This window comes from Canis lupus, chromosome 9, assembly GCF_003254725.2.
Source record: "Canis lupus dingo isolate Sandy chromosome 9, ASM325472v2, whole genome shotgun sequence".
NCBI lineage: Eukaryota > Metazoa > Chordata > Mammalia > Carnivora > Canidae > Canis > Canis lupus.
In genome coordinates, this window is record NC_064251.1 from 51,563,733 (window position 1) to 51,590,124 (window position 26,392).

The 26,392-nt window shown below is 48.1% G+C and overlaps 1 long non-coding RNA gene and 1 other non-coding gene across 2 annotated transcripts; one reads left to right on the top strand and one right to left on the bottom strand.

Moving 5' to 3' along the window:
• On the bottom strand, positions 1-25,819 carry LOC112677390 (uncharacterized). Its single transcript, XR_003147017.3, has 3 exons — positions 25,638-25,819; positions 1,537-1,629; positions 1-1,192 (listed from the first exon to the last, which is right to left on the bottom strand). It is a non-coding gene; the product is annotated as an uncharacterized LOC112677390 (long non-coding RNA).
• On the top strand, positions 20,223-20,329 carry LOC112677726 (U6 spliceosomal RNA). Its single transcript, XR_003147164.1, has one exon. It is a non-coding gene; the product is annotated as a U6 spliceosomal RNA (small nuclear RNA).
• Positions 25,820-26,392: the final 573 nt, after the last annotated feature.

Below are 26,392 nucleotides of genomic sequence, written 5' to 3' on the forward strand. Positions count from 1 at the left end.
TCCAGGAGGGGGCCATAGAGGTAAAAACAGGGAAGGAGCCGTGGCCCTTCTGTATGTGGAAGGGCTCAGCTCGTGGGCCCGAGGCGGGTCTTGTTTTGGATGGCCAGTCCTCAGGTGTATACATAAGTACGCCTTCACCCGGCCGTCACGTCAGGTGGACGCACGTTGCGTGGGTCGGTCCCCCATAAAAACGTCTAAAACAAAGCAAGTCTTCCGCTGTGCTGGCTGTACCTGCCAGGTGGAGGACGGTCGAGGTTCCCTGCGTGGGCTGGCCCCATCCCAAGCTGCCGGGGTCACCGGGTTTCCTTCAGGGTGACCAGGAGTTCTAGGGCCGGAAATGCTCACGTCTTAGTAATATCAAAGTGAGTGCCGGCTCCTGGGGCCCACTGAGCCACTGTGTCTGCCCTCCCGGGCTCACAGGTGAGGGAGCTGAGTCTCTGGGAGGAGCGGGTGACCTGCCCCGGGTCACCGAGTTAGTAAATGCAGGAGCTGAGATGCAAACGCCCCGGGCCTGGGAAGCAGTTTGCAGGACCCCGACCCTCCCAGCTGCCCCTTTACTGGGAGCCCAGGACCTCTTACACACCCCAGGCAAGACTCCAGAGCAGGTGCTGGTGCGGGGAAGACTTTGCCTTCCTAGTTTACAAAGTGAGAGAAGGTCAAGGAGTGGATGATGAGAACCTGCAGGTTGACACCTCACACCCAGGGTTCTGGAGCACCCCTCCTGAAGCCCTGGTTTGGTACCTCGGGTTTACAGACTCCTGTGTGAGTCACCCCAGAGGCTATGTTCCTTTCCTGCCATCTGGGTCTCATCCTCTAGGGCGCTCATCATCTGGTTGATCCTACCTCACCCCTCAGGCCAAAGCAAGGAGCCTCTCCCCTTGGTCTTGGCCTTCCAGAGTCTGGCTGGAGTCCACAGAGGCTATCCCTGACCAGCCAGGCTGTCAAGGCTGCCGACCAAATGCCCAGGACCCTGATGAGCCTCCTTGGGCCTTCTGTTGACCTAAGGAGGACGCCCAGCAGGAATACAGCAGGAACTCAGCCCTCCCTGGGGACCTTGGCTTAAATGGAAGGACCCAAGTCCCCACCTTTCCCTCCATCGTGCCCAGTGGTCCTGCTTGCCACTCGTGTTGCCCAGGTGGCTCAGTGAGGTAGCCAGACTTCCGTGAGTCTGGAAGTCTCTGGGAAGCAGAATCTGCAAGAAGAAAGTGACAGTGACTGGCATTTGGGCATCTCAGCCACTGGCTAACTATCTGGCAGGCCTAGTGCCGGGACTCCTCCCTAGGGCCTCTTGAGAGGCAGGGCTGCCTTGGGAAGAAACTCAGGGTGGCCCCGATGACCGTCTCCCCACCAGCCCAGGCTCCTGGAGTTTCATCACCACTGAGGTTGGGCCTCTGGGGACTATTGAGTGCCCAGAATTGAGTCACTTAATCTCCCCAAGACTGGTTTCCTCATCTGTCAAAGGAGTACAAAAATAGAACCTGAGCCTCCTGCCATGGGAGGGGAAAAGTGTGGTACCCTCCCTTGGTTGTGGCTTACCTCTTTGTCTCCATCTCTTACTTATAGGGCCTATCTGTTGGCTGTCCTCGATCCACTGTGGCAGCTCCATAAGAGCAGGGCTCCATGAGGGGTCTGGTGTGAATGAATGAATTCTCTTCTGCATCCTGTCTCATCTGCCAGCCTCCATCTGCAAACTTCAGTAGAGCTCAACGTCCTGCAGCTAAGGCAGCTGCCCTGCACACCCCCCACACAAAGCCCTGCCAGAGGCCTTAAAGCCATGGCCTTAACACTGGCCCTTGCCCTTAAACGCTGGCCAGGACAGGGCCCAGCGTCTCAGCCACCTCCTCCTCTGTCATGCAGTCTTTACCATGCCCCTGGAAGCACAGAGCAGTTTATGTTACTGCATTATTGTGTATACACAAGCCTCTTTTTTTTAAATATTTATTTATTCATCAGAGACAGAGAGAGAGAGAGAGAGAGAGAGGCAGAGACACAGGCAGAGGGAGAAACAGGCTCCATGCAGGGATCCCAATGTGGGACTCAATCCTGGGACTCCAGGATCATGCCCTGGGCCGAAGGCAGGCGCTAAACTGCTGAGCACCCAGGCATCCCTTACACGAGTCTCTTAAATTTAGTTATTGTGAGGCCTTCTCAGAAGACTGATCAGGCCTCAGAACAACTTAAAAAAAAAAAAAAAAAAAGGAGTTTCTCTCTCTGCAAACAAAGGCTGGGTTGCAGAGAGCTCTGGAGGGTGAAGAGCAAAGGTTTCTAATTACACAGTCATTTATTGACCACTTATTATGTGCCAGACACAGTGTCAAGAGCTTTATATACACAGTTTTGCTGAATCTCCAAACAATTCTATGAGGTAGGAGTTATTATGCCCACATTACAGATGAAAATGGCATTTGGCCATTACTAGCCTAAGCCATAGTTTACCTCCAGGTGAGGGTTTGCATTTCACCTGCAAAGCATCTTCTTGCAAGGTGGCTCAGCGGTTGGGCATCTGCCTTTGGCTCCGGGGCGTGATCCTGGGGTCCTGGGATGGAGTCCCACATCGGGCTCCCTGCGGGGAGCCTGCTTCTCCCTCTGCCTATATCTGCCTCTCTCTCTGTCTCATGAATAAATAAAATCTTTTTAAAAAGAGAAAAAGAAAAGTGTGGGGAGCCCCCATCAAGGGATGGAGCTTGATTGGGGGTGGGCTTTCTCACTTCCCGGTTTTCCCTGGCCCCAAGTGGAGGATCATTTGCATAAAAGTAAAGTAATGTCCTTAAAAGCACACAGTGCAGGGCTGCCCAGGTGGCTCAACGGTTTAGCACCGCCTTCAGCCCAGGGCCTGATCCTGGAGACCTGGGATCCAGTCCCACGTCAGGCTCCCTGCATGGAGCCTACTTCTCCCTCTGCCTGTGTCTCTGCCTCTCTCTGTCTCTGTGTCTCTCATGAATACATAAATAAAATCTTAAAAAGAAAAAAAAAGCACACAGTGCAGAGGTCTTGGGTGAGATCTGGGAGCTTGGGGGAACATAGGGAGTGGACTGCAGGCACAGAAGTGTGGTCACAGACAGGTGGTCAGCAGGAGGCAGGGAGGAAGACAGGTGGTGGCCCCCCAGAGTCCCAGTCTGCTCAGCTGTAAAATAGGGGCAATATATGCCTGTCTCATAGGCTTGCTGTGAAGACAAATGTATCAGAGTACACATTCATATGACAGTGTACCCATCCACTCATTTGTCTGCTGCCTAGGGACTGGTGGAGGGCATGGTGCCCTAACTCTCCCTTGCTGGCGTGGCAGATATGATAGGAAACAAGAAAAGTGCCAGCTGCTATGGAGCTGACACACTCCTAGGGATGCACAGACTATCATAAGTAAGTAAGATATGCAGCGTGCCTCACGATGTTCAGTGCTACGGAGAAAAATCAAGCCAGGAAAGAAGCCAGGGAGATGGTTCATGTGATCATGGCAACTAAATATGGAAACTAGGACTGTGAGTGATTTTATTTTCCTCAATGATTGTTTCTTCCATGGCAAACAGGTATCGCTATGTACCAAAACTTGAGTTTTGTTTGAAGATGTGATCATTGTGATATAATGGAGAGGCCCCTGACCTGGAAAGTGCTCTAGTGTCTGCTCCTTGCTCAAAGTTTAGCTGCCTCCAGTGTTAGAAGGTGGTGGCACCAGCCTCTTGATTTTGCCACTGGCGGGAAAGCTATCTGCATTGAGGTCATGTGACATCATGGCCCTGTCTGTATTCCCTCCTTGTATGCCCCGCCTCTGAGAATGGACCCCCCCCCCAGACTTTATAGTATGAAGAAGTATGTTCAGAATGATTGAAGTTATAAAATAAGTAATTAAAAAAAAAAAGACTAATAAGGGGCACCTGGGTGGCTCAGTTGGTTGGGTATCTGCCTTCAGCTTGGGTCATGATCCTGGAATCCCAGGATCAAGCCCCAAGTCGGGCTCCTTGCTCAGTGGGGAGTCTGCATCTTCCTCTGACCCTCCCCTCTCTCATGGTCTCTCTCTAACATAAATAAAGAAAATCTTTAAAAAAAAAACTAACAAAAATTTGAAAATTTGAAAAAAGAATCTTAGAAGTTCTAGAAATAAAGATATAGGCTACACAGAAATTTAAAACTCAGTGGAAGGGATACCTAGTGGCTTAGATGATGTACAAGAGAGAATTAGTTCCTAAAAGATAGATCTGACAAAGTCAACCAGAGTGGAGTTCAGAGGATCAAAGAGATGGAAAATATAAAAATTGGAAAATTCAGTTAGAAATGGGAAAGAAATGGGAAAGGGGGAAGCCTGGGTGGCTCAGCAGTTGAGTGTCTGCCTGGCTCAGGGCATGATACCAGGGTCCTGGGATCGAGTCCCACATCGGACTCCCTGCATGGAGCCTGCTTCTCCCTCTGCCTGTGTCTCTGCCTCTCTCTCTCCCTGTGTCTCTCATGAATAAATAAATAAAATATTTTAAAAAAAGAAGTAAAGGTGAGAAGAAATGTTTATACAGATTATAGATAAAACTTTAACAAAATAGTTGGAAAATGAATCCTTGGGTTCAAGCACAAGTCACAAGTAGGATAGGCAAGAGTAAATGCACCTCTCAATGTATCACCAAGAAACAAAAAAACATCAAAGGCAAAGAGATCTCACCAGTAATTGGCTGCGATGAAGTCAGAAAAATGGCAGAGCACAGAATGCCCAAGGCCCATAACTGCAGAAACATCAAACAAAACTGGCAAAAACTGTCAGAATAAACTTTATCTGAGCTTTGGAAACTAGTCAAAGGTTTACATAAACTGAGAAAACAATCAAGAAAAAGGCAGCTTCATCTCAGCATTTAAACACATTTCTATTGAATAATGAGCTGACCATTAAGCTAATCAAACAGACACTATACTGGCCACATAACACAGAATACTGGATTTACAAAATTAGCTCAGAAAAATCAAACAACAACAGCAACCAGCATCAACAAACTCCGGGGAGGAAGGAGAATAAGGTTTCCAGAGTTGCCACATTATAATATTCAAAATGTCCAATTTTCAACAATTTAAAAATCATGAGGCATGCAAAGAAACAAAGTATGGCTTGCACACAAGGGGGGAAAATTAAAAGAAACTGTCCCTTAGGAAGCAAACCCAAACATTGGATTTGCTGTGTGAAGACTTTGTGTTTTTATTTTATTTTATTTTATTTTATTTTATTTTATTTTATTTTATTTTTCTGAGGAAAAGAGCACAAGCTGCAGGAGCAGTAGGCAGAGGGAGAGGGCAAGACAGGTTCCCCACAAAACAAAGACCCTGGGATCATGATCTGAGCCGAAGGCAGCTGCTTCACTGACTGAGCCACCCAGGGGCCCCTGGATGAAGACTTTAAATCGACCCTGTTAATATGCTTGAGAGCTATGAGAAACCAGGCGCAAAGAAGAAGTGAGCCACGAGCATGACATCTCAACAAATGGAGAACAGCAATAGATAGAAATTATAAAAAAGAACCAGATAGAAATTCTGGAGTCAAATTGAACAGTAGGGATCCCTGGGTGGTGCAGCGGTTTGGCGCCTGCCTTTGGCCCAGGGCGCAATCCTGGAGACCCGGGATTGAGTCCCACGTCGGGCTCCCGGTGCATGGAGCCTGCTTCTCTCTCTGCCTATGTCTCTGCCTCTCTCTCTCTCTGTCTCTCTCTGACTATCATAAATAAATAAAAAAAATTTAAAAAAACTGAACAGTAACTGAAACAAAAGGATTCACAAGAGAATGTTCTGCAGCAAACCCAAGCAAGCAGAAGGAACAATAAAAGAACTTAAAGATAAGCCAATTGAGATGATCCAAACTGAGGAAAAGAAAGGAAAATGAACAGAGCCAAGGAGACCTGCAGGAATGCTATCCGGCATACTACTCTACATACAGTGAGAGTTACAGAAGCATGGGGAAGAAAGGGTATTTTAAGAATTAAGGGCTGAAAATGTCCCAAATTTGATGAAAGACAAGGGTTTGCATTGCCAAGGAGCACAAGTTTATCCAGGATGGACAGACTCAAAGAGATCCATTTGTTATAATCAAGATGTTGAAAGACAAAGACAGAGAGAGAATCCTGGAAATGACTCCTCGTGTCCTGGGGGTCCTCAGAAAAAGCAGGAGCTTCTCTGTCACCAGAAACCATGGAGGCCATAAAACAGCATGGTGACATATGCAAAGTGCTGAAAGAAAACTAAAAATCCCGGTCAACCAAGAATTCTATGTCCAGCAAAACTGTCCTGCAAAAAAAAAAAGAAAGGAGAAATCAAGACATTCTGAGACAAAAAAGGAGAGGCTTTGTGGCTAGTAAACCTGCCCTTTGAGAAATGAATGGATAGCAGAGAGTAACTGGAATCCACATGAAGAGAGAACAGTCAAGGGAACTGCTTCAGTAGAAACGAAACTTAGCAGTAATGTATTTTTGGTTAGTAATGCCTCTTTCTCCACCTCTGTGATTTAGAAGGCAACTGCATAAAACAGTAATTACTTCTCTGGGCAAACAATGTATAAAGGTGTAATCTGTCACAACAACAGCATGAGGGAGGGATATAGTAACAACATTTCTGTATGCTATTGAAACCAATCCAAAATAGCTTATTATAAATGAATGTGTTAATGGTAATCTCCAGGGCAACCAATAAGAAAATAAGTAAAAAAAAAAATATTTAACTTAGAGAAGAAAGTGGTACTGTAGCAAATACCCAGCACAGAGGAAGACGGTGGTTGAAGGATTGGCGCACAGAAAAGGTGTAAGACATACAGCAAACAAATGGTGAAGCAGCATAAGTGCTCCTGTACAAATAATTACATTAAATGTAAAGGAGGGGGTGGGGCGCCTGGGTGGCACAGTTGGTTAAATGTCTGATTCTTGGTTTTGGCTCAGGTCGTTATCTCAGGGTCGTGAGATCAAGCCTGCGCTGGACTCTGTGCTGAGCACAGACTGCTTGAGAGTCTTTCTCTCCCTCTCTCTCAAATAAATGAATATTTAAATGTAAATGGGTTGAATTATCCAATTTTAAAAATTATTTATTTGAGAGAGAAAGAGATCAAGAGAGCACATGCAGAGTGAGTGGCAGAGGGAGAGGCAGAAGCAGATTGCCCAATGAGCAGAGAGCCAGATGCAGAGTTCGATCCCAGAACCCTGAGATCATGACCTGAGCCAAAGGCAGGCACTTAACCCTCTATGCCACCTAGGCACCCCTTGAATTATCCAATTAAAAGGCAGCAATTGACAGGATGGATAAAAGAAAAAAAAACATAATACAACCATATTCTACCTACAAAAGATTCACTTTAGAATCCAAGAAACAAGTAAGTTAAAAACAAAGGAATAGGGGTGCCTGGATGGTATAGTTCATTTAGCGTCTGACTCTTGATTTCAGCTCAGGTCATGATCTCATAAGATCAACCCCTGTGTCAGGCTCTGTGCTCAACACAGAGTTAACTTGGGATTCTCTCTCCCTCTGCCCCTCTCCCTCCCTCAGATAAATAAATACAATCTTTTTTTTTTTTTAAGTAAAAGAACAGAAAATGATATTCCATTTAAACAGATACCAAAAGACAGCTGGAGCGACTATACTGATACCAGATAAACTAGACTTTGAGACCAAAATTATCACAAGACACAAAGAAACGTATTATATAATGATAATGAGTTTAATGTGTCAAGAACATGGGACAACTATGAACATGAATGCACATAACAGAGCCCCCCAACACAGGGCAATATGAAGCAAAAGCTAACAGAATCAAAGGAAGAGGGCTGTCTGGGTGGCTCAGTTGGTTAAGCATCTGCCTTTGGCTCAGGTCATGATCCTGGGGTCTTGGGATTGAGTCCTGCATTAGACTCCCAGCTCAGCAGGGAACATGCTTCTTCTTCTCCTGCTCTCCCTGCTTGTGCGCTCTCTCTCTCTCTCTCTGTCAAATAAATAAATAAAATCTTAAAAAGAAAGGGACAAAGAACAGTTCGACAGTAATGGCTAGAGCCTTCAACACTTTCCTTTATCTTTTTAAAAAATATTTTATTTATTAATTCATGAAAGACACAGAGAGAGAGGCAGAGACACAGGCAGAGGAAGAAGCAGGCTCCATGCAGGGAGCCTGATGCATGACTTGATTCTAGGACCCCCGGGATCACGCCCTGAGCTGAAGGCAGATGCTCATCCACTGTGCCACCCAGGCATCCCTCTACATTTCCCTTTAAATAATGGATGGAACAAGTAGACAAGATCAGCAAGGCGGTAGAAGACGTGGATGACATTGCAACCCAACCAGACCTACGCTGATATAGATCCCTCTGCCCCCCAGCAGCAGGGCACACATGCTTCTCAAGTACATGTGGGACATCCGCTGGGACCGACCACATGTTAGGCCACAGAAAAGTCTCAACGACTTGTTAAAAAGATTAAAATGATATGAAATATCTCTTCTGACCACAATCAAGTGAAGCAAGAAATCAGTAACAGAAAGAAGATTTGAGAATTCACTAATGTGTGGAAATTAGACCACACACTCTGAAACAACTTATGGGTCAGAGAAGAAATCACAAGGATGCTAGAAAATACTAAACACATGAAAAAAAATCCAAACATATCAAAATGTACAGGGCTCAGCAGAGGCAGTACCCAGAGAGAAATTCATAGCTGTATGAGCCTATATTTAAAAAGAAGAGGGGTGCCTGGGTCGCTCAGTCAGTGAAGTGTCTGCCTTCAGCTCAGGTCATGATCTCAGGGTCCTGGGAGAGAGCCCAGCATCTGCTCCCTGCTCAGTGGGGAGTCTGCTTCTCCCTCTCTCTCTGCGCCCCCTGCTTGTGTGCTCTCTGTCTCTCTCTCAAATAAATAAATAAAATCTTAAGAAAAAAAAAGAAGAAGAAACATCTCAGATCAATCACCTGGACTCCCACCTAAAGGAACATCATAAACTCAAAGCAAGCAGAAGGAAGGAAACAATATAGATCAGGGTGGAGATGAATAAAATAAAAAATAGAAAAGCAGGGGATCCCTGGGTGGCTCAGCGGTTTAGCGCCTGCCTTCGGCCCAGGGCATGATCCTGGAGTCCCGGGATCGAATCCCACGTCGGGCTCCCTGCATGGAGGCTGCTTCTCCCTCTGCCTGTGTCTCTGCCTCTTTCTCTCTGTGTGTCTCTCATGGATAAATAAATAAAATCTTTAAAAAAAATAGAAAAGCAGAAGAGAGGACCAACAAAACTAAAAGATATATATTTTTAAGCAAACAAAACTGACCACCTTTAGGTAGATTGGCCTGCACAACAAGAGAGAAGTTCATACCTCCACATTCCTGCTGTCCTTATAGTAATAAAATGGGCTCTAAGAGAGCCCTAGGAGCCGACAACTTCAATAACCTAGATGACGCGGATGAACCCTTAGGAATGAGTATACTGCCAAAACTGACTTGAGAAGAAACATGAAACCCAAATAAACCTACAGAGGTAAAGAGATGGACTAGGTATTCAGCAATCTCCAACAGAGGAAATCCCAGGACCAATGGCTGTATCAGTGAATTCCATCAAATGTTTAAGGAAGAATTGACAGCAATCCGTCTCCATCCCTTACAAACCAAGAGGAGGGGGAATACTTCCCTGTCATGTATGAGGCCATTATTACCTCATACTACAGCCAGACGAAGACCCCACAAGAAAACTATAGACCAATACCCTTTGTGGATACAGGCACAGAAGTCCTCAACAAAAGACTACCAAGCAGCACATGAAAAAGATTACACAACAAATGGTATTTATTCCAGGAATGAAAGACTGGTTCACCATATGAAAATCAATTAATGTAATACACCATATTAAAAGTATTAAGGAGGGGAATCCCTGGGTGGCTCAGTGGTTTAGCACCTGCCTTTGGCCCAGGGCGTGATCCTGGAGTCCTGGGATTGAGTCCCACGTCGGGCTCCCGGCATGGAGCCTGCTTCTCCCTCCTCCTGTGTCTCTGCCTCTCTTTCTCTCTCTATGTCTATCATAAATAAATAAATAAATCTTTAAAAAAATAAAAATAAAAGGATTAAGGAGAAAAAAGATGATCATGTTATGGAGTGAATTCTGTCCCCTTCCCCTCTCCATTCATATGTTCCTAAATTGTAACCTTTGTTAACCTCAGAATGTGACTATATTTGAGGACACAGTCTTTAAAGAGTTAATTAAGCTAAAATGAGGTCACTGGGGTGGAACCCTAATCAAAGATGACAGATGTCCTTATAAGAAGAAAAATATGTGACACTGATGTGTATAGAAAGAATAATCTTTTCAGCAAACATTGCTGGGATAACTGGATATCCACATGCAAAAGAATAAAATTGGACCCCTGCCTCACACCATATACAAAAACGGACTCTAAATGGATCAAAGACCAAAAAGTAAAAGCTAAAAGTATAAAACTCTTAGAAGAAAACATAGGAATGAATCTGCATGAAATGACCTTGGATTTGTTTTTGTTTTTATTTTTTAAGATTTTATTTATTTATTCATGAGAGACACACAGAGAGTGGCAGAGACACAGGCAGAGGGAGAAGCAGGCTCCTTGCAGGGAGCCCTATGTGAGACTCGATCCCAGGACCCTGGGATCACAACCTGAGCCAAAGAGAGGTGCTCAACCACTGAGCCACCCAGGCATTCCATGACCTTGGATTTGACCATGAATCCTTAGATATTAAGCCAAAACATAAGTAACAAAAGAAAAAATAGGTAAATTTGACTTTATCAAAATTAAAAACTTTTGTGCATCAAAGGACACCATGAAGAAAGTGAGAAGACAACACAAAAGAATGGGAGAAAATATTTGCAAATCATGTATTTGATAAGACTTTAGTATCCAAAATAGATGAAGAGCTCCTGTAACTTAATGGCCCAAAGACAAGCAACCCAATTTAAAAACAGGCAAAATGCTTGAACTGATTTAATTCTTAAGACCTTGATAAGACTACCTTTGTATCTCCAAAGATACAAAGATAGATCTCCATTTCCATCTAGAAATGGCCAAGAGGCACATAAAAAGAGGCTTAACACTGTTAGCCATCAAGGATATAGAAGTGAAAGTGACAGGGTGCCTGGGTGACTACGTTGGCTAAGCAGCTGCCTTTGGCTCATGGTCTCTTGGTCCTGAGATCAAGTCCCATGTGAGACTTTCTGCTCAGTGGGGAGCCTGCTTTCCCCCTCTCCATCTGCCTGTTGTTCCCTCTGCTTGTGCTCTTTCTTTCTGTTAAATAAATAAATAAATAAATAAATAAATAAATAAATAAATAAATATCTTTAAAAAAGAAAAAGTCAAGAGCCATAATGAGAACACTACTTCATACCCTGGAGGATCGCTATGTAAAAAAAAATTTTTTTAATTTTTAAAAAGGAAAATAATCAGTGTTGGAAAGGATGTGGAGAAATTGGAGCCCTTATACATTGCTAGCGGGGATGTGAAATGGAGCAGCCCCTTTGGAAAATAGCTTGGTGGTTCCTGAAAAAGCCAGATGTAGAATCACCATATGACCCAGCAGTTCCACTCTGAGTTATGCACCCGCAAGAAAACAGGTTTCCAAAGAATTGTACACAAACGTTCATAGAAGCATTATTCACAATAGCCAAGAGATGGAATCAACCCGAAAGTCCATCAAGTCATGAGTGACCAATAAAATGTGATATGTCCACACACAGGATATGATTCAGCCGTAAAAAGTTTCAGAACAAAGTACGGACACCTGCTACCACATGGGTGGATTTTGAAGATTTTACGCTGAGTGAAAGAGGCCAGACGGAAGATCACAAATTGTGCCATCTCACTGAATGGAATGCCCACAGTTGGCAAATCCGTAGAGATAGAAAGCAGATGAGCAGTTGCCAGGGGCTGGGGAGGGGTCTCTGTTCGGGGTGATGAGTGGTGTTGGACATGGGTAGAAGTCACATGTTACCTTTCCTCTCTGTCTACAGGAGAGGAGGAGCCCCCACCCAACCAGCCCTGGCTCTCTCCCTCCTACTTTGTTGATGGTGTGTTATGTTGGGTGTCTCTCTCTCTCTCTCTCTCAAAGCTGGTATTAACCCCAACTGACCTAACAAGAGAGATGGAGGGGGAGGGCTCCGAGGTCATCACACCCAGCAGGATGGAGGGTCACTGTCATCTTCAGGGCAGTCTACCTTTAAAGTCAGAGAGGTATTCACCAAAATAATAGCAGTAGAATTGCTTGCTTACAAGCCGTAAAAAGGACACCAGAAAATAAGTTATTCTGTCACACGCACCTGTGCACACCACACAGCTCAGGGAGGAGGTGGGTGAGGGTTGGGAACAGCGGCCCCCAGACACTGGCTGTGGAAGAGGAGCATGGGTGATGGCAGAGGGTATGCATTTCAGCATCACACGGGTCTGAGTTTGAGTCCTACTTAAAAAAAAAATACAGATTTTTAGTAGTTTTTTTAAAATTTTTATTTATTTATGATAGTCACACAGAGAGAGAGAGAGAGAGGCAGAGACACAGGCAGAGAGAGAAGCAGGCTCCATGCACCGGGAGCCCGAAGTGGGACTCGATCCCGGGTCTCCAGGATCGCGCCCTGGGTCAAAGGCAGGCGCCAAACCACTGCGCCACCCAGGGATCCCTGAGTTTGAGTCCTAACTGCACACCCCCCCGTCGTGTGACCTCCAGCTAGCTGCTAAACCCCTCTGAGCTCTGGTTTCCTCCGCAGGGAAGGGGAAGTGATGAGGAACCTACGTGGCAGGGTTCTGGGGCGTAAAGGAGCCGGTGCTTGCACAGCCAGATGGAGCCGAAGGGCCCTGGCCACAGCCCTGACACCGTGAGCTGAGGGCATGGGCCTGACAGCAAGGAGGAGGCATCCTGGCAGGGGGCAGAGGAAAGGCAGAGCCATGGGGCTCTCTGCCTTGGGCTCAGGCTCCCCATCTCCCAAATGCCCCAATTAGGAACTGGTGTCATACCCTTGACTCCCACCACCTCACTCCCCCATCCAGTTGCTGCCACCTCCTATGGGTTCTGCTTCCTAAATATCACTCCAGTATGTCCACTGTAAAACCATAGCAGCCTTTTCCTGTCAAACCACAGCAGTCTCTGGCTTCCGCAGAGCGCGGGAGGGAACACGCCTGTCAAGGCTGTGCCGTCTCCAGCCTGGCCTGCAGCTCTGACATGCTCCAGCTGATCACATCCTGGCCCTGAGACTCACTAAACACTTTGAATCAGTATTTTAAGTCTTGCCCCAATAGTAGCCAATCCCTCTCCTTGAGCAGGAAAAGAAGCCCATCTAGAAGTTCTAGTCCATCTGCACTTACATGGTGTGCCTCTGTATTCTCAGGGAGGGGACCGTGACGCCAAGCTGAACCTTCTCTAAAATACAGACGGAGAAAATGGTGTGTCATGCTCTTGAGAAATTGTCTTCCCAAAAGCCTTGGGATGAAGCACAAAGTCGTTGTGGAGGAGGGAAGGTGGGGAGGAGGACGTGCCCTGCACACCTGCCTGTCCTCCCAGGCCTTCTGTCCCTGTGGTCACCTGGCTGTTGTCTCTGAATCACCTTACATGCAGGACCACAGCACCCTACCCAGAGGGCACTTCCCTCCTGCAGCCCTGCACTGTCCCCCGACTCCCGCATCCACCCCCCAGGCCCCTCACCCTGTGCTGGGTGCTGTTACAGACCTGCCTTACACACACACACACAAGGAAACGGAGGCTAGGAGGACATATGTGTCAGTAGTGTTGGAGCCAGGACTGACCAACACCCCTGGGCCTCATCACAAGGCTCCCCTGACTCATGTCCATACTCCCAAAGTTCTGTACACAATACCAGGAGCTCCACAGAGGCCAGGGGGTACAGGACCCCGCTCAAAACGTGGGTCAGAAAAAAAAAAAAAAAAGACGTGGGTCAGTGGGAGGAGCAGGGGGGTGGGTGCATCGCCTTACCAAGGAGACCTCCAGTCTAGGGCAGCAGTGCCACCCGCCACAAGCAGAGAACAGAAGGATGGAAACCTGCCTCTCCCTGAGTGAGCCAGAGCTCCTGATGCTCTTTGGGTGCGACAAGGGTCATGCCCTGTTCTATGTTATTATTATTATTATTTTTTAAAGATTTTATTTATTTATTCACTTCATTTATTCATTCATTTATTCACAGAGAGAGAGAGAGAGGCAGAGACACAGGTAGAGGGAGAAGCAGGCTCCACGCAGAGAGCCCAATGCGGGACTCGATCCAGGGTCTCCAGGATCGCGCCCCGGACTGCAGGCGGCGCTACACCGCTGCACCACCGGGGCTGCCCTGTTATTTTTTAATTGTATTTTTAAAAGATTTACTTATTTATTCACAAGAGACACGCAGAGAGAGGCAAGACACAGGTAGAGGGAGAAGCAGGCTCCCTGCGGGGACCCCGATGTGGGACTTGATGCCAGGACCCTAGGATCATGCCCTGAGCCGAAGGCAGATGCTCAACCGCTGAGCCACCCAGGCATTCCTGTTCTTTTTAAAATAGACTCTGTATTCTGCATTACTTTTAGTTAGATTCACAGAAAAGCTGCCAACAACACAAGGAGTTGCCATAGGACCTGCTCCCAGACTCCCTGTCCTCACGGCCATATATCGCCAAGGTGTGTGGAAAGCTAGAAGGTGCCCTTGGCACAGACTGTATGCAGGTTTCGCTCAGAGCCCTACCCGGATGCCACATGAGCTCCATGGCTGTCCCCACCCATCTATTCCTGGTCCTTGGGGTCAGAGGTGCCTCACAGCATGTCCCTCATTCTGGTGTTGCCCAGCATTTTCTCGTGGTGAATCTGGGGTTATGGCTTTTGGATAGAAGGCCACATAGAAGTAAAGAGCCCTTCTCACCCTGTCCCATCCCTTCCTTGGGGACCCCATCTGTCCTTGAGGGTCTGCATGTCTTCCCAGGTCATTACAGCACATGCCACCTTGAGGGGATAAGGACAGTGGCTCCCTGTAAGGAACGGCTCTGTCTCCTCTCCCATGTATCTGCCACTTCTTTCCATCTGTGTGGACTTGCATACATCTATTTTACACTCTGGGGCATGAGCCAGGATGATGTGGCTTTTCCCCTCAAACCACTCCAGCTGTGGTGGCTTTCAGGTGGGCTCCCACGTCCCCATGACACAACGCACCCTTTTGCTTTTCGAGCAACTTCCTTACTTTCTGGCACAATGTGCTCGAAAGCTGTTACACCAGCTCTCTGGCTGATTAACTTCATCTCTTGGTAAGTCACTATTAGGAACCCCCTGTATACCAGGAATACAGGAATAAAGCACCAGGAATAGAGTCAGTGTTCATAAAATACTTGTCCATCTTTCCATTTGGCAAGTGGCAGTTTGTCAAGCTGCTACTGTCTCCAAGGTTGTGCCCAGGTGAGGGGATTCTGGAGAATGTGATGGGAGGAGGGCCCTGCCCTTACAGAACATACCATCGAGAAGGGCAAAGAGACCTGAAACCATAATTATATGAGCACCTAGATAGAACCATGATGAGGTCTACGCAGAGGAAAGTTGGGAGAGTTTAGAGCCCCTCAAGGTGGGTGGAGACAGTGAATCTTGGCTCTATACTGACTCTTTGGAGTGAGCCACCATCACAATCCTCTTGGTGACCATGTGGCACATGACAGTGTGAAAAGATCTTTCCCAGAACCCTTCCCCATGTGGCAGGGGGTGGGGCAGGAAAGTCCTAAAACAGTGAAGAGAACTTGCATACAGATCTGTCCCAATGGCCCCAGTGCAGGATGGCAGTGCTTGCTGGTAGAGTGGCATCACTGACGACCAGTCTCCCATCCTGGCAGCTCTTGGTGGACCCACTCCATTCTCCAGTGCCAGGACGGGGACCCAGGGCTGGCTAACAATGCCACATACACTGCAGGCTGGTGATCTGTGCTGCTGTGGGAAGCCAGGCTTCAGCACCCAGATGTCAACACACATGGTGAATCCCAAATTAGCACAGGATAAGATGCTCACTCCCTAGAAATGAAATGAAGATTCCAGACCCTCAGGTATTAGAGGAAACACTGCCTCGCATCTTCACTGAACCGAGGAGAATGGAGGAAAGAGAGAAAAAGAGGGAGGAATGTATGTACTTATTTATTAATAGTTGGGGAAACTGAGTCAGAGGAGGACTACAGGTGGGCCTGAGGATCCCCAGGAAACCCAGCTGCCTGGCTTGGTTGGCAGCTGAGTTTCTATAGATGGTGTGAGTCTACCTCACTAATGCACAGACTGGGTGTGCTGAGTTTGGGGCATGGGCTTTCTCTCTCTTGCTCCTAAGCTACAGGCAGAGTGGAGCATCCCTCAAACCCTGGAGTCATTTCCTCCAGCTTGCTTCCTTTCACGGTCTAGATGCCCACCACCAATATTCGTTGCTGCTCAGAACCCTTGGGACTGAAGAGCTGAGCGTGGGGCAGGGCATCTGGTGGGCACCATGCAGTGGTTTTGCCTTTCCATCCTACTTTCAACAGGGTGGACTCGGGGTGAGGGAGGGAGATTTCAGACCCTCTAATGTCCCAGGGCAAAGACCACATTTGTCCTATTGCTTACAGGGTACCCTCAGCACCTGGCACAGGGCTCAGCACAGAGCAAACTCTTGATTGACCCTTGTTGAATACACAAATACAGCACAGCATGGGTTTCCATCTCAGGGAGAAGATTCTGAAACATGTTCAACAAACATTCACTGGGGCAGGAAAACCTCTGATCACCAGCAGAATGTTTTGGCTTGGTCATCCCCTTTTCCTTGAGATTGCTTCTCATAGTTGGGCAATTGAGTGTGAGAGAAAAGTGGGGGCATCTTGGGTCCATGAACCATGGGTCTCTGGGCTTGAATCTCAGCTCAGGACCATGTCTTTCTGCCTGTGTTTTCCTCCTCTCTCAAATGGACATCTCTTGCTTGTGGATTGAATGAGATCACATGACAAAAACATTTACCTGGCACAGTGGAAGAAATCAGTATTGCTATTTGTATTATGGCCATCACTGATGCTGTGATATCTTGCCCAAACTGTGTACTGGCCTTCTGATGGCCTTTCCTATATTCTGCTCATCTGTCCATCCGTCCATCCAACTTACCATCCAGCCAGCCGTCACTGATTAACTACAGGTATTGGGATGTTGGTTAAGTCCTAATCCCATTTCTACATATATCTGCCTAAAGCAGACTCAGGGTATATTATTTCCTAGTTCAAGATGAACCAGCAACATTTTTGAAGAGCTACTTGGTGGTATTTATCAAATTTAAGTGACTTCTGTTTCTGGGAAGATGGAGCATTCCTCCAGCTAAGTACAACTAAGAATCCTGAATATGATACATAAAACATAAGAAGACTCCAACAAGCAGAGAGAAGAAGGCCACTGGACATCTCAAGACCCAAGGAATGCCATGGTGGTGAGTTCCTTAGGTTTTCCTTCAGGGTCCTATATTATAGTTGAAAAGCCAGCACAACCTGGAAATGACAGAAAAGCCTGCTGTCTTGAGTCAAAGGACCAGAAAAGGGATAGCTTAGCAAGACTGAAAACTTGTAGACAATAACTACTCCTCTGCAGCCCAATACCACCAAACCACGGTGGTACCACCCTGCCCTAGCCAGCAAAGGCCAATTAGGGATCAAACTTCTGTGCTCACCAGGGGCACTTCACTTCCACACACTTTGTTGGGTTTATACCAGAGAAGGACAATTAGGGAGCCAGGAATTTCATTCCTTCTGGCTGGTGACCCCCTCATCCCCCACTGCTGCAGTATGTGCGGAGGCCATGTGGGGAGCAGAACCAAGACACTCCTACCTCTTCCAGTCAGGGAGGCATCAGTGAAGCCCACTGTGGAGCTGGAACTCTGAACCCTGGTGCTAATTTCTATCTCCACTTAGCACCAACAATGAGATGGAACCCCTTATCCCATTCTCCTCTTCTCTAGAGGAAGCCAGCTAAAACAGGTTCAAACAAGACCTAGAGCCTCACAACATAATACCCAAAATGTCTAAGTTTCTTTTTTTATTATTATTTTTAGATCTTATTAGTATTTTATTTATTCATGAGAGACACAGGGAGAGGCAGAGACATAGGCAGAGGGAGAAGCAGGCTTCCTGCAAGGAGCCCGATGTGGGACTCGATCCTCAATCCCAGGATCACACCCTGAGCCAAACGCAGATGCTCAACTGCTGAGGCACCCAGGCATCCCCAAAATGTCTAAGTTTCAATTAAAAAAAAAACACACACAACAAAACAGTGATCATACCTAGAGCCAGGAGGATCCCAAACAGAATGAAAAAATACAATTAATAGATGTCAACATTGAAGTGACAGAAGTCTTCCAATGATGTGACAAAGATTTTATTTTTTTTTATTTTTTTTAAAGTATTTTTTTTCAATTTTTATTTATTTATGATAGTCACAGAGAGAGAGAGAGAGAGGCAGAGACACAGGCCGAGGGAGAAGCAGGCTCCTTGCACCGGGAGCCCGATGTGGGATTCGATCCCGGGTCTCCAGGATCGCGCCCTGGGCCAAAGGCAGGCGCCAAACCGCTGCGCCACCCAGGGATCCCTGTGACAAAGATTTTAAAGAAGTCATCATGAAAAAGCTTTAGTCAGCAATTGTGAACACACTCAAAACAAGTGAAAAAATAAAAAGTCTCAGCAAAGAAAGAGAGGATATAAAAAAGAACCAAGTGGAAATTTCAGAACTGAAAAATATAATAATTGAAATTTAAAAACTCGATAGGCTCAGACTCAACAGCAGAATGCACAGGATAGAAGAAAAGAATGATGATTCAGAAGATAGAACATATGAAATCACCCATCCTGAACAACAGGGAAAAAGTAAAACAAAAATGAAAATGAAACCTGAAAACAGGGGGGGGGGGTGAGGGGGTGCACGAGTTTTTTTTTTGTTGTTGTTGTTGTTGTTTTGTTTTGTTTTTGTGCATGAGATTCTAATGGAAGACCTAACTTTCGTGACACTGACTGGATTCCCAAAGGAGAGGACACGGGGAGAGCACAAAAAGTACTCAAAGGAAAAATGGCTGAAAACTCCCCCAAATCTGGCAAGCGACACAAACCTGCCTATGGATTCAAGAAGCTGAGTGAACTGCAAACAGTTTAAACTTGAAGAAATCCACACCAAGATACATCATAGTCAAACTGCCAACCACTACACACAAAGAGAGCAATTTTTGAGAGGAGTGAGAAAGAAGCATCCCTTAGCAAAAAATAGTGAAGAAAAAAAAGGATGACAGCAGATTTCTCATTGGAAACTATGGAGGCCAAAAGGGAGTGGAATTATATTTCTAACGCATTGAAAGAAAAAGCTGTCAATCCAGCAAAAATATCCTTAAAAAAAGAATAAAGACTTTCTCAGATAAAAGAAAAGAAATAATCTGTGACCAGCAGAACTGCCTAAGAGAAGTTCTCAGGCAAGAAGGAAGTTTGGAATGTTGCTAATGATGGAAGATTCACAACAGAAATTGTGAATATCTAGGTAAATAGGCAGTTTTTTTCTTTTAATTTTAAAAAATATGCATAATAGTTGAAAGAAAAAAAACATTGCACTGTCTAGTGGGATTTTCAATGTATTTGGGCCTGATATATGTGACAACTATAACATACAGGAAAAGGCTGGAGGGTATTATGCTGAGTGAAGTAAGTCAGTCGGTGAAGGACAAACATTATATGTACTCATTCATTTGGGGAATATAAATAATAGTGAAAGGGAATATAAGGGAAGGGAGAAGAAATGTGTGGGAAATATCAGAAAGGGAGACAGAACGTAAAGACTGCTAACTCTGGGAAACGAACTAGGGGTGGTGGAAGGGGAGAAGGGCGGGGGGTGGGAGTGAATGGGTGACGGGCACTGGGGGTTATTCTGTATGTTAGTAAATTGAACACCAATAAAAAATAAATTAAAAAAAAACATACAGGAAAAGGGGCAAGGGGATCAGTATATTGGTAAGGTTCTATGTTCTACTCGAAGTGTAAAATATTGACATGATGTAGATTGTGATGTAGATGTAGAAATATGCTTATGTTAGCCCCTAAACAATCCACTAAAAAAGTGTATACACAAAACACCTAGCCAAAAAAGCCCAACTGATAAATTGCTAATTGAACACTGAGAAGTATTCAAATAATTTTTTAAGGGCAGGAAAAGATAAATGGAGGTCAACCAAAAGACAAATAGAAAATAAATAATACAATGGTAGACCAAAAGCCAAATGTACCAATCAATAATTGCATTAATTTGTAGTGCTCTTTTCACTAGCACATAGACTAAAATTGGAACAATACAGAGAAGATCAGCATGGCCCCTGCACAAGGAGGACATGCAAACTCCTGAAGTGTTCCATATTTTTACTCAATGCTCAAAAAGCAATCCAGTTAAGAAATGGGCAGAAGGGACGCCTGGGTGGCTCAGTAGTTGAGCGTCTGCCTTTGGCCTGGGGCGTGATCCTGGAGTCCCGGGATCGAGTCCTGCACTGGACAGCCTGCGGGGAGCCTGCTTCTCTCTCTGCCTGCGTCTCTGCCTTTCTCTCTGGGTCTCTCATGAATAAATAAATAAAATCTTAAAAAAAAAAAAAAGAAATGGGCAGAAGACATGAACAGACATCTTTCCAAAGAAGATCTAGAGAAAATGTACACACATACAGACACATGAAAAGATGCTCAACATCATTTGGTATCACAGAAATATAAATCAAAACCATGATGAAATACCACTTCACACTGGTCAGAATAACTAAAATTAACAGCACAAGAAACAACAGGTGTTGGTGAGGATGCGGAGAGGGGGGAACCCTCCTGCACTGTTGGTGGGAATGGAAAGTGGTGCAGTAGCTCTGGAAAACAGTATGGAGGTTCCTTAAAAAGTTAAAAATAGAGCTACCCTATTACCTAGCAACTGCACTGCTAGATATTTACCCCAAAGATACAAAAATATAGATTCAAAGGGGGCACCTGCACCCTGATGTTTACAGTAGCATTATCAAAAATAGCCAAATTATGGAAAGAGTGCATAATTGACTCTTGACTGTGCCCATTGACTGATGAATGGATAAAAAAGAGGCCCAACGGGATATTACTCAGTCAGAAGAAAGAATGAAATCTTGCCATTTGCCACAATGTGGATGGAGCTAGTGCCACAATGTGGATGGAGCCTTGCTTCACAAGGGCATCCCCTGCACTTCCCAGCTTCCTGCCGCTCCTCCACCCACCAGAGTCAGTCTGGGCCATGGGAGGACCGATTGTGGGAGCCTGAGCTATACATGCTTGAAGACCACCCAATCCTCCAGGAACAGGCCCACCTCCTCGCCCTGGCATCGCCTTTTTTTTTTTTTTAAGATTTTATTTATTTATTCATGAGAGAGAGAGAGAGAGGCAGAGACACAGGCAGAGGGAGAAGCAGGCTCCATGCAGGGAGCCTGACGTGGGACTCTATCTCAGGACTCCAGGATCACACCCCAGGCTGAAGGCGGCACTAAACTGCTGAGCCACCCAGGTGTCCCCGCCCCGGCATTTCCTAATGAGTGTTGGGCTAGAGGCTTAAGACAACTTTGCCATCACAGAGAGCCCTCCCAGGCAGGCCGTCCCCACATCACCACCATCTCTTAGGGGAGGAAGCAGAGCCCACAGTATCTGGGTGGCTCTTACACACCTGGCCAGTTTTGGGTCTCGCAGTCAGAATCCTGAGCCTTGCTCTTGACCCTGTTTCTTCTGCTGCCCCGGAAGGGTGGTTCCCTTCATCCCCAGGCCTTCATTACCTCCTGCAAGCTGGGTGTAATCCCACACTGTGGGGCGCTGGGGGCTCACCACCCTGCCCCTGAGCTGTCTCCAGGCCTCAGGGCACAGGCCGCTCTGAGCATCTCCCGTCTCCCTGGTCTTCCGTCTGAAAATCACACTCTCCGTGGCACCCTGGTTGGGCTCCACTCACGTCTTCAGACCCAGCACTTATTCCCTCCAGCCTCATGGCATTGGCTTCCCCCCCCAACCTGTGGCCCGTTCTTCCCTCCAAATGCCCGCATCCAGCTTGGGGGGCAGACCCTGCATTTCAGCTGCCTCTGGTCAAACACCATCTGGGAAGGTGACCTTAACTTGCCATCAACCCACCTGCCTGCCCTAGAAGCCTATTGTAGAAACTGGCCCTTGCTCTGTGACCATCAACCCCATCAACCATGGGTGCAGGGTGTGGCTCCCCCCCCCCCCCCCCCCCCGACCTCGGGGCAGAGAACTCCTCAAGGGCAGGGACCCCGTGGAGCCAGCTTCAGATCCAGCTCCTGGCAGCACAGGGTTGGGGGGGGTGCCTGTGGGGGAGTGAGGGCAGGGCAGGTAACAGGCTTGACAGGACATAAGGCTATTTGCAATGGCTTAGCTGAACCCAGGGTCCTTCTCCCACTGTGGAAATGAATGAGACGCATACTTATTTTCTCTAGGCACAAACTTGGACATGGGTTGGATGGATATCAGTGACACACAGGCAGAGTTGGAAGAGGCTCCCCGCAGTCCCTTCCCCTGGGCGCCTATGACGGTTTATGTGTCCTCTGGAGCCTCTGCTCTCGCAGACTCTCTTTCTCTGCACACAGAGCTGTTTCACAGAAACTGTATCATTCTGTGCATGTTCTTCCATCATTTCCTTCTTTGCTTTCAAAATGCCACGCCACCACTCCACACCACAGCCTCTCCAGCCACCTCATCTGTTTGTTGGCTGCAGAATGTTCCAGAATGTTCCAGTATCCGAGGTAGCATGGCCCACTCGCCTCTTCCCCAAGGGACGGCCATTTGAGAGGTCTCTGATGACTTTATCGTCATAATGTTGCCGTGAACACCTCCTCCGCAGCAGTGAACCACGGCCTGCAGTGGTTTCTTTGGGAAAGGTTCCACGCCCCCCCCCCCCCAGGAGGAATGGCCTACAGGGGCTAGCTACATTTGAAATGGGCACTGAGGTTGGTCTCTCATTTCAGGTTTTAGGGACCACTGTTTCTATTATTTATTTATTTTTTAAGGATTTTATTTATTTATTCATGAGACACACACACAGAGAGAGAGAGAGAGAGAGAGAGAGACGGAGACACAGGAAGAGGGAGAAGCAGGTTCCATGCGGGGAGCCAGATGTGGGACTTGATCCTGAACTCCAGGATCACACCCTGGGCGGAAGGCAGCCGCTCAACTGCTGAGCCACCCAGGCGTCCCTATTTCTATTATTTAAATGCCCTCCTCTACCCTTTTAGTCCCTTCCCCCTTGGTCCCTGACAGCTTCAACCTGAGACCCCGTGATAGTTAGGGAGTCTAAGTCTGGGCCTGGAACTATCCAGAAGCATCCATAGCCCGGCTTCTCTGGTCCAGACACCCTAACAGCCCAGATTTCAAGCCTGCCCTCACTTCCCAAAGTAGAAGCACAGAGGGCAGCACCTGCCCCAGCTGCCTGTGGGTGGAGAGTGCTGGGCTCTGGCAACAGGGCCAGGCTTCCCATTCCATCCCCCAAGGTGGGGCTCGCACAGGAAGACAGCTGCTTTAGGCCAGGCCTCCAGGCAGCCTGGGAGCAGCCTAGTCTTCCTGGCCTGCAAACAGCCCTTAGCTTGGGGGGGGGGGTGTATCTATTTAAAGACTTTGGAAAGAAGGGGAGGGCAGATGGAAGGGTCACCACGGAGGCTCCTTGGGGGAGCCAGGGATGGAGGGAGCCCGCTGCAGCTGGCAGGGGGAGCAGCTGGGCACAGCCCTCTGAGTTTGGCCCCTGGTGTTTCCTGGTGTCAGCTCTTCTATTTCAGGCTGCTGGCTCCTCCGTTAGGGGATTCACAGCCAGCCTGGGAACCCATAACGGCGGGCACTGGGACCCTGACTCCTGGGCTCCCTTCCTCTCCCTGTGGGCATCCAGGCCCAGGTGAGGGCCGCACCCCAAGGTTCCCACCTCATGACCCAGTCAGGGCACCAGGATCTTATCCCACAGAAACACTCATAGTCACAAAGCCCTGGAGACAACCAAATAAATGTGCAGCCAGGGCTCTCAGCTGCCAGGGGAATGGACTGGAAAGTGCTCGGTAGGGCGAGGAGCCATAGCTGCCAGCAGGAGACAGAGCCACAGCCTGAAAGCTGCCAGGATTACGGGCATTCCATGGAAGCAGTATCTGCCAAGGGAAAGGGCCCTGTGTGTCTGGTGCAGGGGTGCAGGGGGACAAGGGACAGCACTACAGGAGGCCAGGTGTGGACTCTGAGGGCCAGAAAAGTGGGGTCAAGCCCCAGCTCGGTCCTCTCCTTGCAGGGTGGCCTGGGGCAGGGCAGGAGGCCATCCAAACCTTCATCTTCCCCATCTGCAAAAACCAGAATAGCTTACGACCACGATGGGGAATGAACAAGACGGTATGTGAAGTCCTTTGGCGAGGGAACTGCACACAGTAGGCTCTTAGTTAGGCCAGCTGTGTGTGTGTGGGGGTTAATAACACAGACAAATGTAAACAGTTGGACGTGACAGGACGACACAGGTGGACGCTGGCAGCCACGCTTACATTCCGTGGAAAGGACCCCATAAACCATTGGTGCCTAGTACCGCGCCACCTGCCTTCTACAGCCTCTGAGAACAGCCCGTGTCTCGGACCCCTGATTTCCATCAGCCCGCACAGGAGCTGAATCTTTCGGGCTGGCCTGGAAGGGACCCCTCTCTAACCAGGGGGATTAGCCCGGCCTGAGGTAGGGAGGGGATTTGCAGACCGGAACAGGTGGGGCCTGGCGTTGGAAGTCTGAGCTGCATACCAGGGATTCCTGCAGGCGACCCGCCCAGCCTGGCCAGGGGCCAGACTGGAGCTCCGCACCCAGTACCACCTGGGGGTGGGGATGGGGGGGCCCTGCTGGGAGACCTCCGGGCTCCGGGTAGGGTGGAAGTTGAGGGCAAATGGATTTAGTTGTGGGGGCTTTGAAGCAAGGTGAGTTAGGCTTGAATCCAGCAGGAAGTGAAAGCGAATATTCCAGGATTCATTCCCTCAGAGGGTCTTTTATTGGGCACCTACAGTACACCCCTCCCAGCAGGCACTGCAGCCCTAAAGGGTTGTCCCTACCCCCATGAGCCCCTGTTGAGGGTGGTAGATGAGTGAATGGATCCCAATGAGGGCCATGGTGCCCGTAGGGATGGGAAGGGACAGAGTATGAAGGCAGTCTAGGGCTGGGCCTGGTGTCCTGGAGGAGGGGACGGTGCTGGTGACTCTCCTGGCTTCCTTGGGACTGGGGCCCTGCTGGGAACAGGGGTTTTCGGTTCTAAAATGGGATGGCCAGGCAAACTGGGCTCTCCTGTCACCCTTGGAGGTGATGCAGGGTAATGAGGCTGAGGTGCTTGCGTGGGAGGGATGGAGGGAGGGAAGGACATGGGGCACTGGGCAAAGGTCAAAGAAGGAGGGAATTTGACATTAGGCCTCACTCTGATCTGCTCTCTCTGGAGAGAGTGGGGAGGGAGAGGATGGCAGCACAGCCACAGCGAGACATGGTGTTCTGGATACTGGGGTTGGGAGTGGCCATTCTGACTCAGGTTAGCTGAAGGCCCACTAGGCCCCAGGAGATGCTGGGCAAAACACCTGTCCTCATGGACCACACGGGCAGGGGCAGGGGAAGGGACAACAGAGCCCAAGGAGGGGAAATGGGGACATGTCTCCCAAACCAGCTGCCCTGCATAGTTACCCCACTGACCTGGGCTGGACGGAGACTTGGGTAGTATCTCTGGGTAGTGTCAGCAGTTCCCTGGAAGGGTAGCCCAGCAAAGGTGGGCCATCTAGTCTGGAAAGCTGGTGAACAGCTCCTGGAAGCCCTGAGTCCTGGGCATCCCCTTGTCCCTTGCCTTCCACAACCCTCCCTCATCAACTGCCTTTGGAATCCAAAGCTCTGGGCTTGGCCATTAAGGTGCCGGTGCTTCCATTCCCCTACCCCCACCCCCACCCCCGCTTTCCCCCAACCCTGAGGAGCATCACAGCATTCCCGCCATGTGATCTGTTCCTCTGCCATTTCTCACCAAGCCCTCCCAAGGTTGGCAGTGCATCAGCCAGGTAAAATATTTCTGACCGGGTGACCAAGTATGGTTTTCCAAAAGCTCTGAGTCCTCTAAGAAAGGAATGTCTGCAGTTTCAGCTCTGCCTCCATCCTAGAGCCTTGCTGACCTGACTGCTTCCTTGACACAGCTTGCTCTCTCTTAAGATCCTTAGCACGTGCATCTCACTCCTTCACCCATCTACTAACTCATCCTTTATCCACGTGTCCACGCATCCTTCGCCCATCCATCCACCCACCACTGAGTGCACATCGCGTCCGCTGGTGGGGAGTGCACGCTCTACCTGGAGTTGGTACTGATCTCCAGGCCTGTGCCTACTGCCTGTGGGTGCTTGGGCAGCTTCTCAGCCTCTCTGAGACTCGGTTTCCTCACTGTGGAAAGGAATAAAGGCACTCCCTTC